Genomic DNA, 17,806 nt, shown 5'->3' on the forward strand with positions numbered 1-17,806 from the left:
TTAATTAACCACACTTAACCTCACCTAACATAAACTAACATTAACTAACCTCAGCTAAATTCACCTAACCACACCTATAGTCTTTGCATCCACACCTATACATCTATACATCTTTGACTACTTAACTTCCAAAGTGGAGAACATTCTGACCCTCTTCCCTTTTGCAGAGATCTCCATTCTTGGAGACTTCAATGTTCACCACCAGCTTTGGCTTTCCTCTCCCTTCACTGACCATCCTGGTGAACTAGCCTACAACTTTGCTATCCTCCACGACCTAGAGCAATTGGTGCAACACCCTACTCGTATTCCTGACCATCTTGGAGATACGCCCAATATTCTTGACCTTTTCCTGACCTCTAATCCTTCTGCTTATGCTGTCACCCTTTCTTCTCCGTTGGGCTCCTCCGATCACAATCTCATATCTGTATCTTCTTCTATCGCTCAAATACCTCCTCAGGATCCCCCTAAGCCAATGTGCCTCTGGCGTTTTGCCTCTGCTAGTTGGGGGGACCTGAGGAGGTATCTTGCTGATTTTCCTTGGAATGACTACTGCTTCCGTGTCAGAGACCCGTCTTTGTGTGCTGAGCGCATAACAGAGGTGATAGTGTCTGGCATAGAGGCGTACATTTCTCACTCTTTTTCTCGTCCTAAACCTTCTAAACCTTGGTTTAACACAGCTTGTTCTCGTGCTATACATAATAGAGAGGTGGCCCACAAAAGGTACTTAAGCCATCCATCACCAGAATCTCATGCACTTTATATTTCTGCCCGGAACCATGCCAAGTCTGTTCTCCAACTAACCAAAAACTCCTTCATTAACAGAATATGTCAAAACCTTTCAAGATCTAACTCCCCTCATGATTTCTGGCATCTAGCCAAAAATATCTCCAATAACTTTGCTTCTTCTTCTTTCCCTCCTCTACTTCAACCAGATGGCACCACTGCTATCACATCTATTTCTAAAGCAGAACTCTTTGCTCAAACCTTTGCTAAAAATTCTACCTTGGACGATTCTGGGCTTGTTCCTCCACCCTCTGACTACTTCATGCTACCTATTAAAATTCTTCGCAATGATGTTTTCCATGCCCTCGCTGGCCTAAACCCTCGGAAAGCTTATGGACCTGATGGGGTCCCTCCTATTGTTCTCTGAAACTGTGCCTCTGTGCTTGCACCTTGCCTATTCAAACTCTTTCAGCTCTGTCTGTCAACATCTACCTTTCCTTCTTGCTGAAAGTTTGCCTACATTTAACCTGTTCCTAAAAGGGTGAACGCTCTAATCCCTCAAACTACCGTCTTATTGCTTTAATTTCCTGCTTATCTAAAGTTTTTGAATCTATCCTCAATAGGAAGATTCTTAAACATCTATCACTTCACAACCTTCTATCTGATCGCCAGTATGGGTTCCGTCAAGGCCGCTCTACTGGTGATCTTCTGGCTTTCTTTACTGAGTCTTGGTCATCCTCATTTAGAGATTTTGGTGAAACTTTTGCTGTTGCCTTGGACATATCAAAAGCTTTTGATAGAGTCTGGCACAAAGCTTTGATTTCCAAACTACCCTCGTACGGTTTCTATCCTTCTCTCTGTAACTTCATTTCCAGTTTCCTTTCTGACCGTTCTATTGCTGCTGTGGTAGACGGTCACTATTCTTCTCCTAAATCTATTAGCAGTGGTGTTCCTCAGGGTTCTGTCCTGTCACCCACTCTCTTCATATTATTCATTAATGATCTTCTAAACCAAACTTCTTGTCCTATCCACTCCTACGCTGATGATACCACCCTGCACTTTTCCACGTCTTTTCATAGACGTGCAACCCTTCAGGAGGTAAACATATCACGCAGGGAAGCCACAGAACGCCTGACTTCTGATCTTTCTAAAATTTCTGATTGGGGCAGAGCAATCTTGGTATTGTCCAATGCCTCAAAAACTCAATTCTTCCATCTATCAACTCGACACAGCCTTCTAGACAACTGTCCCCTCTTCTTCAATGACACTCAACTGTCCCCTTTTTTTACACTGAACATCCTCGGTCTGTCCTTTACTTATAATCTGAACTGGAAACATCTCATCTCTAGCTAAAACAGCTTCTATGAAGTTAGGTATTCTGAGACGTCTCCGCCAGTTTTTCTCACCCCCCCAACTGCTAACTCTGTACAAGGGCCTTATCCGTCCATGTATGGAGTATGCTTCACATGTCTGGGGGGGTTCCACTCATACTGCTCTTCTAGACAGGGTGGAATCAAAAGCTTTTCGTCTCATCAACTCCTGTCCTCTAACTAACTGTCTTCAGCCTCTCTCTCACCGCCGCAGTGTTGCATATCTAGCTCTCTTCTACCGCTATTTTCATGCTAACTGCTCTTCTGATCTTGTTAACTGCATGCCTCCCCTCCTTCCACGGCCTCGCTGCACAAGACTTTCTTCTTTCTCTCACCCCTATTCTGTCCAACTCTCTAACGCAAGAGTTAAGCAGTATTCTCAATCATTCATCCCTTTCTCTGGTAAAATCTGGAACTCCCTGCCTGCTTCTGTATTTTGACCTTCCTATGACTTGAATTCCTTCAAGAGGGAGGTTTCAAGACACTTATCCACCAATTTTTGACCACTTCTTAAACCCTTTTATGGGACTGGCATTTGAGTGTTTTTTTTTTTTTTATTAGATTTTTGTTGCCCTTGGCAACAAAAATTCTTCCTACATAAAAAAAAAAAAATACTCGTTTATCGTCTCCAAATCTCAAATAACTTAAATTCACTTCACATAAGTTCCTAATCTCACCTAATCACACTACACTCAACCTCACCTAATGACATTTAACCACATATAACCTCACCAAATTTCATCTAACCATACCAATCTTCACCTAACCTCTCCTAACCTCAGCTAACCTTCCCTAACCTCACCTAACTCACCTTACATTACCTAACCTCTTATAACATCACTTAACCATACCTAACACCTGATTTCAGCTAACCAAACTTAACAACACTTAAGAAAAAGTAACCTCACCTAGCTACACCTAACCTAAAGTTACCTAACTTCACCTATCCACACCTAACATCACCTAACCTCACTTAACCACAGTTAACATCACATAACCTCACTTATCCTTACCTAACCTCACCTAACCACATGTAACATCAAATGACCTCACCAAACCTTACCTTACCTCACCTAACCTTAATTATACTCACTTAACCACACCTATTCTCACCTAACCTCAACTACCAAAACCTAACCTAATCTAACAACACCTAACTACACCTAAACTCACCCGACCTCACTTAACCTCACCTAACCTTTACACATATTACAAAATCTAGCATCACATAACCTTACCTAACCAGACCTAACATCAATTCACCTCACCTAACTTCCCAAGACCTTACCTGATATCTTTAAAATTCACCTAACCTAACCTTACCTGATTTAACCTCACCTAACCTTGCATAACTTCATCTAACCTCAACTATCCTCAACTAACCACTCATAACATTACCTAACATCACCTAACCACAGCTAACCTCACTTAACCTCACCTTATCTTATCTATCCTTATCTAAATATACCTAACCTCACATAAAATCACCTAACCTCATATAAGCTCACTTAACATGAAATATCCTATTCTAACCTAATCTAACCACACCTAACCTTACCTAACTTCACCTAACCAAAACTATACCTAACATTACCTATCCTCAACTAATATCAACTAACTTTACCTAACCTCACCTAATCTAAATTCAACTAAATTAACTTCACTAACCTTCCATAACATCTCTTAACCACACTTCTCTTCATCTCTTATCCTCACTAACTACAGCTAACTTGAGCTAACCTTTCCTAAACACACCTAATATTACCTAATCTCACCTAACTTCACATATGCTAACCTAACCACATCTAACCTCACTTAACCTCATCTAATAACAATTAACTTCACTTATCCTCTCCTAAAAACAAATAACCACACCTAACCTCACCTACCAATACCTAAACTCACATATGCTCACCTAACCTAACCTAACCTAAACTAACTTTACCTAACCTTTCCTAAGCACAACTAACCACACCTAACATCACCTTACCTCACCTAATTTCACTTTACAACGCCTAACCTCACATAACCTCACCTAACCAAGCAAAACCTTTCTTAACCTTATTAAGCACACCTAACCTCTTCTAAAATTACTTAAGCTCACAAAATCACAACTAAATACAACTAACCTCACTTAAATCTCTGAGCAGACCTAACATCAGCTAACCTCACCTAACCTCACCTAACATCAACTAATCTCACTTCACCACACCTAAATACACCTAACCTCACATAACCACACCTAACCACCTAACCTAAACTCTCCTGAACATGCAAAACCTTATCTAACTTCACCTGAACCCACCTAACCTCACATATACTCACCTAATAACACCTAACATCAGTAACCTTAGCACACTTAACCTCATCTAACCACACTTAAACACACCCAACTCACCTAACTCACATAAACTCAGCTAACATCACTTAACCTCACCAAAACACATCTAACCTCACCTAACCACACCTAACCTCTCCTAAACTCTCATGACCACACCTATCCATCCTTATCTCATTTAACCTCCCCTACTTTTTATCTAACCTTACTTACCACACCTAACCTCACTTAACTTCACCTAAACTATCCTAAAAACACCTAATATTCCCTAATCTAATTTAATCACACCTAACCTCATCTAATCTTTCCCAGCTACATCTATCCATACCTAACCATACCTAATCCCACATAGCCTTTTGTAATCTCAGTTAACGTCACTTAATATCACCTAAAAACAGAAAACCACACCTAACCTCACCTAACCTCAGCGAACCTTAATATAACCTCATCTAACCATATGTAACCTCACTTAACGTCACATCACCTAACCACACCTAACTGCACCTAACCTCACCTAGTCTCTCCTATCTTCACCTTAACTCATAACCTCAAATAATCACAAATAACGTCACCTAGCATAACCTACCCTCATCTAACCAAACCTAACCACATGTAACCTCACCTAACCACATCAAACTACACTTAATCTTACCTAACCTCACCTAACCTCTCCTAACCACACCTAACCAATTGAACCTAATTTAACACCTCATAACCTCTATAACCTTACTTAATTTATGCATACCTAACTTCATCTAACCTCACCTGACCTCACATAACCACAACTAACCTTACCTAACCTGTCTTAACCTCACATAACCGCACTTAATCTCATCTAAGTGGCCTAACCTTACATAATCAAAGCTAACCGAACCTAACCTCACCTAATATCATCTAACCAAACCTAACCATATGCAACCTCACCTAACCACAATTAACCACATCTAACCACACCTAACCACACCTAACCACATCCAAGTTAACATCAGCTAACATCACATAAGCCCACCTAACCTCACCTATAACTCACCTATACCAAACCTACTATAACCTTACCTAGCCTCTCTTAAGTTCATCTAACCTCACATAATCTCTCTTAAGTCATCTAGCCTCACCTAATCACACCTGATCGCATCTAACCTCAACTAACATCATGTAACCATACCTAACCACATATAAGCTCACATAACCTAACTTAACCTCACCTAACCATACCTAACATAAACTACTCTTACCTCACGTAATTTCACGTAACCCTAGCTAATATTATCTAACCATATCTAACATAACCTAACAACACATAACCTCACATAATGCTAGCTAATATCACCTACCCTCAACTAACCTTACTTATCTTCACCTAACCTCACCTAACCATACCTAAAATCACCAATCCTTACCTATACTAACCTAACCACACCTAACCTAACCTAACATCACCTAACCTTAACTAACAACACTTAACCTCATTAAACCTCACCGACCCTCACCAAACCTTTCCTAACAACACCAAACCTCACAAAATCTCAACTAATCACAATTAACCTCACATATCCTTGCCTAAACATAACCTGTCATAACCTCAACTAACCTCACAAAAGACCTCTAAAACCTTTTCTAGCTTCACCTAATGTCTTGTAAATACAACAAATATCACCTAAACTCACTCAACCACACCTTACCTTACTTAACCTCACCTAACCACAGCTAAGCTCAAATAACCTCACCTAACCTCTCTTAACCACACCTAACTAAACCTAACCATACTTAACCTCACTTAACTTCTCTTAATGAAATTTAACCTTGCCTAACTTCACCTATCATCACTTAACCTCAGTTAACCTTACACAACCTTACCCAAACTTAGCTAAGCTCAAGTAATCTCACCTAACCACACCGAACTCTCCTATTCTCATGTAACTTCTCTTAACGACAAATAACCTCACCTAACTATAACTAACCTCACTTAACCTCACTTAACCTCACCTAAAAACATCTAATCTCACCTAACCTCTCTTAAGTACTACTAAACACACCTAACCACAACTAACCTTGCCTAACAAAACCTAACCACACATAGCATAACATAACCTCACATAATCTCATCTAACCTGTTTTAACCTCACCTAACTTAATCTTAGCACACCTACCCTCATCTAATTACAGCTAAGGACACCTAACCTTCCTAAACCGTTCCTAATTTTTCCTAGCACACCAAACCTTTCTTAACCTCACCTAACCACACCTAAACTAATCTAACACCACCTAACCTCATATTACCTTACCTAACTTTACCTAAGCACATCTAACTTCATCTAACAACACCTAAGCACACTTAATCTGAAGTAAACTAAAAAAAAAAAACTTATTTATAGACATCTAACCTCATCTAACAACACCTACCCTAACATAACCTCTCTTAAGCACACATACCATCAACGAACCTCACCTAAACTCACCTAACCATACCTATCCATATAAAACCTTACTTAGCTTCACCTAACCTCACCTATGCTCACCTAACATCTCTTAACATCTCAATTAGCCTGGTCTAACATCTTCTTATCTCAATTAACTTTACCTAAACTCACCTAACCTCACCTAAACTCACCAATTCTCACCTAACCTCTCCTAACCACAACTAAATACACATATCTATACCTAACTTAACCTAACCTCACTCAACGCAACCTGACCTCAACCAACCTCACATAAACACTTCTAAACACACCTAACCTCACATAACCTCACCTAATCTCTCTTAACCACTCCTAACCACATCTAACTTCACGAAACCTTACCTAACCTCTCCTAACGTCACCTAATCTCATATAAGGATGTCAAACCTCATCTAATAACATCTAACCGCACCTAACCACACCTAACCTCTCCAAACCTCAGCTAACCTAACGTCGCCTCACAAAACTCACCTAATCGCACTTAATCACACATATCTTCACCTAATGAGACCTCAAAAAATCTAATCTTATCTAACCTTACCTAACTACATCTAACCTCAATAACATAACTGTCCTCACTTACCCTCACCTAACCTTACCTAACTTCACCTAACCTAATTTAACAACACAAAAGCATAAATAACCACACCTAACATCAACTAACCGTACAAAACGTCATCTAACATAATGTAACCTCATCTAATGTTAGCTAATCTCACCTAAGCTCACTTAATATTACCGAACCTAAAACTAAACTAACCTAAGCTAAATTCACCTACCCACAGATAACCTCATCTAACCATCATTTAAACATATCTAACCTCACCTAATCTTCTCTAATATCATTTAACATCTCATAACACTCCTTACCTAATATAATAACACCTAACTACACCAAGCATTATCTAACCTCATCTAACCTCACCTAACCCTTAATAACCTCACCTAACCACACATAAGCACACATAACTTCACCTAACCTCCCAAGAGCACACCTAACTTCCCCTAACCCCACCTAACCACACATAATTTCAACTAACTTCATCTAACTTCATCTAAACAACTCCAACTAACCACACCTGACATCATATAACCTCACCTAACCTCATATAAGCACATCTAACCTCGTTTAACTTCACCTAAGCACACTTAACCTCAACTAACCTCACCTAAACTCATCTAAGCATACCCAACTTCACCTAACCTCTCATACCCTTACCTAACGTCAGTTATGTACACCTAACCTCACTTAACCTCACCTAAGCACACCTAACATAACCTAACCTATCATAACCTCACCTAACCTCACTTAACCTTACCTAACCTCTCCTAACCAGACCTAATGAGACCTATCCACACATAACCTAACCTAACTTCCCTTAACGAAACATGACCCTAATTAACATTACCTAAACTCTCCTAACCACACAAAACCACACCTAACCTCACCTAACTACACCACTAACAGAAATATCCTCACCCAAACTTACATAACGTTACCTAACAACACCTAACCACACATAACCTCACCTAACCTCAAATAACCTCGCCTAACCTCACATTATCTCACCTACCTAACCTAATTTAACCTCACCTAACGAAACCTAACTCACCTAAACTCTCTTAATGTAACTTCACCTAAATCACCTAAATTCACCTAATCAAACCTAAACTCACTAATCACACCTAAATACACCTAACCTCACCTAACCTCACCTAACCATACCTGACCTCAACTAACCTCACATAACCTCAGATAACCTCACCTAACCTCACTTATTTTTACCTAACCTCACCTAACCACTCCTAACCATACCTAACCATATGTAACACTTTGCCTATACTTATGTAACCTCACCTAACCTCAGCTAACCTCACCTAAACCTCACTTAACCTGACCGAACCTAAACTAACTTAACCTAACCTAACTTTACCTAAGTTCATCCAATCACACCTAACCTCACCTAGCCTGATCTGACCACACCTAACCTCAAATAATGTCTCCTAACCTTATTTAATCTCACTTAAACTCTCCTAAATTCATCTAACTTCACATAACCAAACCTAACCTCACCTTAACTCACCTATCCACTCCTAACCTAACCCAACCTAACCTAACTTCAAGTAACAACATCTAACATTACCTAACCTCTCCTAACATCACCTAATCACACCTAACCTCACCTTGCCTAGCCTCACGAAACCTCTCCTAACCACACCTAACCTCACCTAACCACCTATTTTTTCATAACCTCACCTAACCTCCCATAACTTGACCTAACCCCAACCAACCTCACATTTTAACACCTAAGCTCATCTAACCTCTCTTAACCCCAATTAACCTCACAAAACGTCACTTATTCACAGCTAACCTCACCTAACCTCACATAACGTCATCTAACCTCAAGTATTGTGACCTAACCACACCTAATTTCACCTAACTTCATCTAACCTCTCCTAACCATACCTAACGTCAACTAAACTCTTCTAATCATACCTAACCACCTAAACTCACCTAACCTCATCTATCCTCACCGGACCACACCTAACCTTACCTAACAACTACCAACCTCACTTAACCTTCCCTAACCACACCTAAGCACAACTGACATAACCTAAACCCATATAACCTCAAATAAAATCACCTAATGACAATTAAACATAACATCTCTCAACCTCATCCAACCTAACTTAATATCACCTCACGACACATAACTACACCTAACCTCTCCTAACGTTACTTAACCTCTCTTAATCATACCTAATTATCCTAGTCTCAACCTACTATCTCAAACTTCAGCTAATATCATCTCATTTCACCTAACCTCACCTAACATTACTTAACCTCACTTAACCTCACCTAACTTCAACTATCCTCAAATAATCATTCATAACCTCAACTAACCACACCCAAGCTCACCTAACATTAACTAATCTCACCTATTATCACCTAACCATACCTGTAGGACAAAAGTAGCCTGGCTGAGCGCCGTCAAATGTTTAATTTCAACCTGATAAATATATCACAATAAGATAATTGATACTGACAATGTAATCCTGGCCAGTACAATAAATCAATAAACTCACAATGTTAATGATATAAATACACCACAAAACATGGCCCCAAAGCTGATAGTGGTAAAATATACCAGAGAAAAAGCGAAAATGTTGTACCAAATCCATGATCTATTTTCACCATACACATGTATGTAAATAATAATCATTATACGGAAAGAAACATAATGCTGAAAGGTATACATAATTCAATGAGCCTACACCACTTTTGTCCTAAGCAGTGCTGGACAGCCGCCTCAAATATGCACACTTGTCACCACTCGGACAGTTACCATGCAGCGTAACCTGAATCACGTCATAAATTCACACAACAATAAAAACCTGCGCTATTATCAAAACTAAACATGTAACACCAATACTGAATATTCATCATAACACTATTTCACCCAACACCGCGTAACTCTCTAACCCCACAGTAAAATACAACGTGAAAACATAGTAGTATAAATTATACATACATCACTGGTCCTATGGAGCCCAAAGCAGTCCTGAGATCACTTGCACTGGCCCCACACCCTGGCCACCTTGCTCCACCAAATCCAAGCGTTCAAGAGACGTAGTCACATGACATAAAACAGTAGTAGGATGAACGATCCACGGAGTGTAGAGCGGCAGAACTGGCTCAGGTCTGCCTGACAGCCATCACAAAGACGCTTCCACGCCTGCAAACGAGCAAATGACGAACTACATGCATGGGGATCAAGCCTTACAAGAAGCATAATTTCATAAATATCATACTCATGATACTATACCTAATATCACTTAAAATTACCTAAACACACCTAACCTCACCTAATCATACATAACCTCAGCTAATATCACCTAACTTCACATATCCTCATCTAACCACACCTAACCTCACCTAACCTCATCTAACTGCGCCTAAACTCACCTAATCTTACCTAACCTTTCCTAACCACAAGAAACCACACCTAATCTCATCTAACCACACCTAACCTTATCTAACCTTAGCTATCTTTTCCTAACCACACTTAACTTCATTTAAACTCAAATAACCTCACCTATGTACATCTAATCACACCTGACCTCACCTATAGCTACTTAACCTAGCTTAAACAGTTGTAATGTCACAAAACCTCACCTAAGCAAACCTGATCTCACCTTAAATCACCTAACCTCTACTAAGCACACCTAACTTCAGATAACCTCTTTTAATCTTCTCTAAGCACACCTAACCTCACCTAACCTCTCCTAACTTTGTTTTACCTAACCTAAGCGCATCCAACCTCATTTAATCTTAACTAATCACAACTAACCTTATCTAACCTCACTTAAGCACACCTAACTTAATATAAATACAACTAATTTCACCTATCCTCACCTAACCTCACCTTACCACACCTAAAACATCTAATCTCCCCTAGCCTTACCTAACGTCACTTATCCTAATCAAATGTCTCCCACAATCACCTAATCTCACTAAAACTTACCACACTTAACCTCACTAAGCCTATCCACACTTAACCTCACTAAGCCTATCCACACTTAACCTCACTTAACCTCACCTAATCTCAAATAACCTCATCTAACCACACCTAATCTCACATAAACTCAAATAACGACACAAAAGCTCACATAAAATAATCTGACCTCTAGTAACAACACCTTATCTCAACTAACCTCACTTAACCACACCTAGGCTAACCTAACTTCTCTTAACTACACTTATCCACACCTAACCTCACCTAACATCACATAAACTTTTCTAACCTTGGTTAAACACACATACCTTTACCTAAACACAAATAACCTCATCTAAAATCACCTAACCCACCAAATCTTATCTAACCTCACATAATGAAATCTAACTTCACTTAACATCACCTAACCTCATCTAACCACACTTAACCTCATCTAACCTCTCCTAACGTCTTCACCTTAGCTAATAAAACCTAACCTCAGGAGGTAAACATTTCACGCAGGGAAGCCACAGAACGCTTGATTTCTGATCTTTCTAAAATTTCTGATTGGGGCAAAGCAAACTTGGTATTGTTCAATGCCTCAAAAACTCAATTCCTACATCTATCAACTCGAAACAACCTTCCAGACAACTATCTCTTCTTCAGTGACACTCAACTGTCCCCCTCTTCTACACTGAACATCCTCGTTCTGTCCTTTACTTATAATCTGAACTGGAAACTTCACATCTCATCTCAAGCTAAAACAGCTTCTATGAAGTTAGGAGTTCTGAGACGTCTCTGTCAGTTTTTCTCACCCCCCCCCCCCCAGCTGCTAACTCTGTTAAAGGGCCTTATCCGTCCATGTATGAAGTATGCTTCACATGTCTGGAGGGATTCCACTCATACTGCTCTTCTAGACAGGGAGGAATCAAAAGCTTTTCGTCTCATCAACTCCTCTCCTTTAACTGACTATCTTGAACCTCTCTCTCACCGTCGCAATGTTGCATCTCTAGCTGTCTTCTACCGCTATGCTCTTCTGATCTCGCTAACTGCATGCCTCCCCTCCTCCAGCGGCCTCTCTGCACAATACTTTCTTCTTTCTCTCACCTCTATTCTGTCCACCTCTCTAACGCAAGAGTTAACCAGTATTCACAATCATTTATTTCTTTCTCTGGTAAACTCTGGAACTTCCTGCCTGCTTCTATATTTCCACCTTCCTATGACTTGAATTCCTTCAAGGGGGAGGTTTCAAGACACTTATTCATCAATTTTTGACTACTGCTTTGACCCTTTTATGGGACTGGTGTTTCAGTGGGCATTTTTTTTATTGGATTTTTGTTGCCTTTGGCTAGTGTCACTCTTACATAAGAAAAAAAAAAGGTGAGATTAGCTGGTGTTAGGTGAGGTTAAGAGATGTTATGTGAGATTAGGTGAGATTTGGTGTGGTTAGGTGAGGTTATATGAGGTAAAGTATGGTTAGGTGAGGATAGGTGAGGCTTCATGAGGTTAGGCTTCGTTAGATGAGGTTAGGTGAGATTAAGCATGATTAGGTGAGGATAGGTAAGATTGAGGTTAGGTAATGTTAGGTGAGGTAAGCTGGTTAGCTTAAGTTAGGTGAAGTTAGTTGAAGTTAGGTATGGTTAGGTGAGGTTATGTGAGGTTATGAGAAGTTAGGTGTGGTTATGCGTGGGGAGGTGATATTAGGATAGACAGGGTGAGGTTAAATGAAGTTAGGTATGATTAGGTGCTTTTAGGTGAAATTATGTGAGGTTAGAAATGGTTAAGTGAGATAAGGTGTAGTTAGTTTAGATTATAAGTAAAGGACAGACCCTGGATCTTCATTGTAGAAGATGGGGTCAGTTGAGTGTCATTGAAGAAGAGGGGATAGTTGTCTGGAAGGTTGTATTGAGTTGATAGCTGGAGAAATTGAGTTTATGACGCATTGAACAATACCAAGTTTGGTATTGTTCAATGTGTTTTGGTATTGTACCTGTGTCTACCACAGCAGCAATACAACGGTCAGAAAGGAAACTTGAGATGAAGTTACAGAGAGAAGGATAGAAGCCCTAGGTGGGTAGTTTGGAAATCAAAGCTTTGTGCCAGACTCTATCAAAAGGCTTTTATATCTCCAAGGCAACAGCAAAAGTTTCACCAGAATCTCTAAAAGAGGATGACCAAGACTCAGTAAAGAAAGCCATAAGATCACCAGTAGAGCGGCCTTGATGGAACACATATTGGCGATCAGATAGAAAGTTGTGAAGTGATAGATGTTTAAGAATCTTCCTGTTGAGAATAGATTCAAAAACTTTAGATAGGCAAGAAATTAAAGCAATAGGACGGTAGTTTGAGGGATTAGAACGGTCACCCTTTTTAGGAACAGCCTGAATGTAAGTACAGCACGAGAACAAGCTGTGTTAAACCAAGGTTTAGAAGGTTTATGTCGAAAAAAAGAGTGAGGATTGTACGCCTCCTTGCCAGACACTATCACCTCTGTTATGAGCTCAGCACACAAAGACGGGTCTCTGACACGGAAGCAGTAGTCATTCCAAGGAAAATCAGCAAAATACCTCCTCAGGTCCCCCCAACTAGCAGAGGCAAAACGCCAAAGGCACCTTGAGGATCCTGAGGAGGGATTTGAGCGATAGAGCAAGATACAGATATGAGATTGTGATCGGAGGAGCCCAACGGAGAAGAAAGGGTGACAGCATAAGCAGGAGGATTAGAGGTCAGGAAAAGGTCAAGAATGTTGCGCGTATCTCCAAAACGGTCAGAAATACGAGTTGCAGCAACTTGTTGCACCAATTGCTCTAGGTCGTGGAGGACAACAAAACTGAATCTACGGTTACATGAGTTTAGGTAATGTTAAGTTAGGTTAGGTAAGGTTGGGTGACTTAGGTTAGGTTAGGTTAGGTTAGGTTACAGGAGGAGGCGGTAGACACCTGCCGAAACAATAATTACTCCCAGTCAGTCTAAAGCACTGTTCAAGGGGTGCTGTAAACTTTTCTTTAAACCAGCTGTGACCTCATTGAACGTTTCCCTTTATGTCTCACAACACAAGGGGGCAGTCATTGCTTCTGTCCTCTGAAGACAACTCTCTTCCTCCACACAAAACTACAAGCACCTAATAACACACACACCCCTCACTCAAAAAGTTTAAAATCATCATGGCGACTCCTACACCAGCTTCGGAGTCCCCATCTGGGGAGGGGACCATAAATGTCCCCAGGTCGGACTGCCTTTCTGTCGACGACCCTAAGTGTCTTGACACCCCCTTCAACTTTTTCTTCATTAACTTCTGCAACATTCGCTGTCTAAGATCTAATTTCAATCTGTAGAACACCACCTCTCCTCTTCTAAACCTCATCTTCTTTTCCTCACTGAAACTCAGGTGTCTGAGGCAACTGACAGTAGTCCCTTTTCTGTTCCCTCCTACTTTCTCTATCCTCAATTTCGATCCAAAGCTGGATGCTGCGTTTATGTGCGCAATGACTTAACCTGCTCTCGTGCCCACGCTCTTGAATCTTCCGAGTTTTCCACCATCCAGCTACGACTAAAGAGTCACTCTCATACTAAATTTATCTATGCTGTATACCTCTCTCCTAACTTCTCTGACTATAAGAAATTCTTTGACTACTTAACTTCCAAAGTGGAAAACATTCTGACCCTCTTCCCTTTTGCAGAGATCTCCAATCTTGGAGATTTCAATGTTCACCACCAGCTTTGGCTTTCCTCTCCCTTCATTGACCATCCTGGTGAACTAGCCTACAACTTTGCTATCCTCCATGACCTAGAGCAATTGGTGCAACACCCTACTCGTATTGGACCGTCTTGGAGATACGCCCAACATTCTTGATCTTTTCCTGACCTCTAATCCTTCTGCTTATGCTGTCACCCTTTCTTCTCTGTTGGGCTTCTCCGATCACAATCTCATATCTTTATCTAGTCCTATCACTCCAATCCCTCCTCAGGATCCCCCTAAGCGAAGGTGCCTCTTGCGTTTTGCCTCTGCTAGTTGGGGGGACCTGAGGAGGTATTTTGCTGATTTTCCTTGGAATGGCTACTGCTTCCGTGTCAGAGACCCGTCTTTGTTTGCTGAGCGCATAAGAGAGGTGATAGTGTCTGGCATGGAGGCATACATTCCTCACTCTTTTTCTCGTCCTAAACCTTCTAAACCTTGGTTTAACACAGCTTGTTCTCGTGCTATACATGATAGAGAGGTGGCCCACAAAAGGTACTTAAGCCTTCCATCACCAGAATCTCATGCACTTTATATTTCTGCCCGGAACCATGCCAAGTCTGTTCTCCAACTAGCCAAAAACTCCTTCATTAACAGAAAATGTCAAAATCTTTCAAGATCTAACTCCCCTCGTGATTTCTGGCATCTAGCCAAAAATATCTCCAATAACTTTGCTTCTTCTTCTTTTCCTCCTCTACTTCGACCAGATGGCACCACTGCTATCACATCTATTTCTAAAGCTGAACTCTTTGCTCAGACCTTTGCTAAAAACTTTACCTAGGACGATTCTGGGCTTGTTCCTCCCTCTCCTCCACCCTCTGACTACTTCATGCCACCTAATAAAATTCTTCGCAATGATTTTTCCCATGCCCTCGCTGGCCTAAACCCTCAGAAGGCTTATGGACCTGATGGGGTCCCTCCTATTGTTCTCCGAAACTGTGCCTCCGTACTTGCACCTTGCCTAGTCAAACCCTTTCAGCTCTGTCTGTCAACATCTACCTTTCCTTCTTGCTGGAAGTTTGCCTACATTCAACCTGTTCCTAAAAAGGGTGACCGTTCTAATCCCTCAAACTACCGTCCTATTGCTTTAATTTCCTGCCTATCTAAAGTTTTTTAATATATCCTCAACAGGAAGATTCTTAAACATCTATCACTTCACAACCTTCTATCTGATCGCCAGTATGGGTTCCGTCAGGGCCGCTCTACTGGTGATCTTCTGGCTTTCCTTACTGAGTCTTGGTCATCCTCTTTTAGAGATTTTGGTGAAACTTTTACTGTTGCCTTGGACATATCAAAAGCTTTTGATAGAGTCTGGCACAAAGCTTTGATTTCCAAACTACCCTCCTACAGTTTCTATCCTTCTCTCTGTAACTTCATCTCAAGTTTCCTTTCTGACCGTTCTATTGCTGCTGTGGTAGACGGTCACTGTTCTTCTCCTAAATCTAATAACAGTGGTGTTCCTTAGGGTTCTGTCCTGTCACCCACTCTCTTCTTATTATTCATTAAAGATCTTCTAAACCAAACTTCTTGTCCTATCGACTCCTACGCTGATGATACCACCCTGCACTTTCCCATGTCTTTTCATAGACGTCCAACCCTTCAGGAGGTAAACATATCACGCAGGGAAGCCACAGAACGCCTGACTTCTGATCTTTGTAAAATTTCTGATTGGGGCAGCGCAAACTTGGTATTGTTCAATGCCTCAAAAACTCAATTCCTCCATCTATCAACTCGACACAACCTTCCAGACAACTATCCCTTCTTCTTCAATGACACGCAACTGTCCCCCTTTTCTACACTGAACATCCTCGGCCTGTCTTTTACTTATAATCTGAACTGAAAACTTCACATCTCATCTCTAGCTGAAACAGCTTCTAAAAAGTTAGGTGAATGTAAGCAAACTTCCAGCAAGAATTAAAGTTAGAAGTCTGGGGGGGTTCCACTCATGCTGCTCTTCTGACAGGGTGGAATCAAAAGCTTTTCGTCTCATCAACTCCTCTCCTCTAACTGACTGTCTTCAGCCTCTCTCTCACTGCCGCATAATTGCATATCTAGCTGTCTTCTACCGCTATTTTCATGCTAACTGCTCTTCTGATCTTGCTAACTGCATGCCTCCCCTCCTTCCGCGGCCTCGCTGCACAAGACTTTCTTCTTTCTCTCACCTCTATTCTGTCAACCTCTCTAACGCAAGAGTTAACCAGTATTCTCAGTCATTCATCCCTTTCTCTGATAAACTCTGGAACTCCCTGCCTGCTTCTGTATTTCCACCATCCTATGACTTGAATTCCTTCAAGAGGGAGGTTTCAAGACACTTATTCATCAATTTTTGACTACTGCTTTGACCCTTTTATGGGACTCGCATTTGAGTAGGCATATTTTTTATTGGAATTTTGTTGCCCTTGACCAGTGTCCTTCCTAAAAAAAAAAAAAAAGTGAGGTAATGTTAGGTTAGGTGTTGCTAGGTGTGGTTAGGTGATTTTAGAATTGTCTCTAAAAATATTGATACCGTGTATCTCACTCAAACTTATTTCATAGGTTACATAAGTATCTCTTAGAACTGCAATACCATTTTTTTTATTCAGACTTGGTTTTCTGGTGATTATAAATATATAAATATTGGAGGACGTCCACTTAAAATGGCACAATTACGTCGCCACCACCACAGAAGCCTTCCTCCGCTACTT

The 17,806-nt window shown here is 40.7% G+C and overlaps 1 long non-coding RNA gene across 2 annotated transcripts in view; it reads right to left on the minus strand.

Moving 5' to 3' along the window:
- The window catches only part of LOC135099032 (uncharacterized), a 53,062-nt gene that overhangs the window by 17,134 nt on the left and 18,122 nt on the right, over positions 1-17,806 (minus strand). For both annotated transcript variants that reach the window (XR_010267580.1, XR_010267581.1), the window contains exon 2: positions 10,424-10,627. This is a non-coding gene — a long non-coding RNA (uncharacterized LOC135099032). The remainder of the gene's footprint in view (positions 1-10,423; positions 10,628-17,806) is intronic.

The sequence above is a fragment of the Scylla paramamosain genome, unplaced genomic scaffold (assembly GCF_035594125.1).
Source record: "Scylla paramamosain isolate STU-SP2022 unplaced genomic scaffold, ASM3559412v1 Contig99, whole genome shotgun sequence".
In the NCBI taxonomy this organism is placed as follows: domain Eukaryota; kingdom Metazoa; phylum Arthropoda; class Malacostraca; order Decapoda; family Portunidae; genus Scylla; species Scylla paramamosain.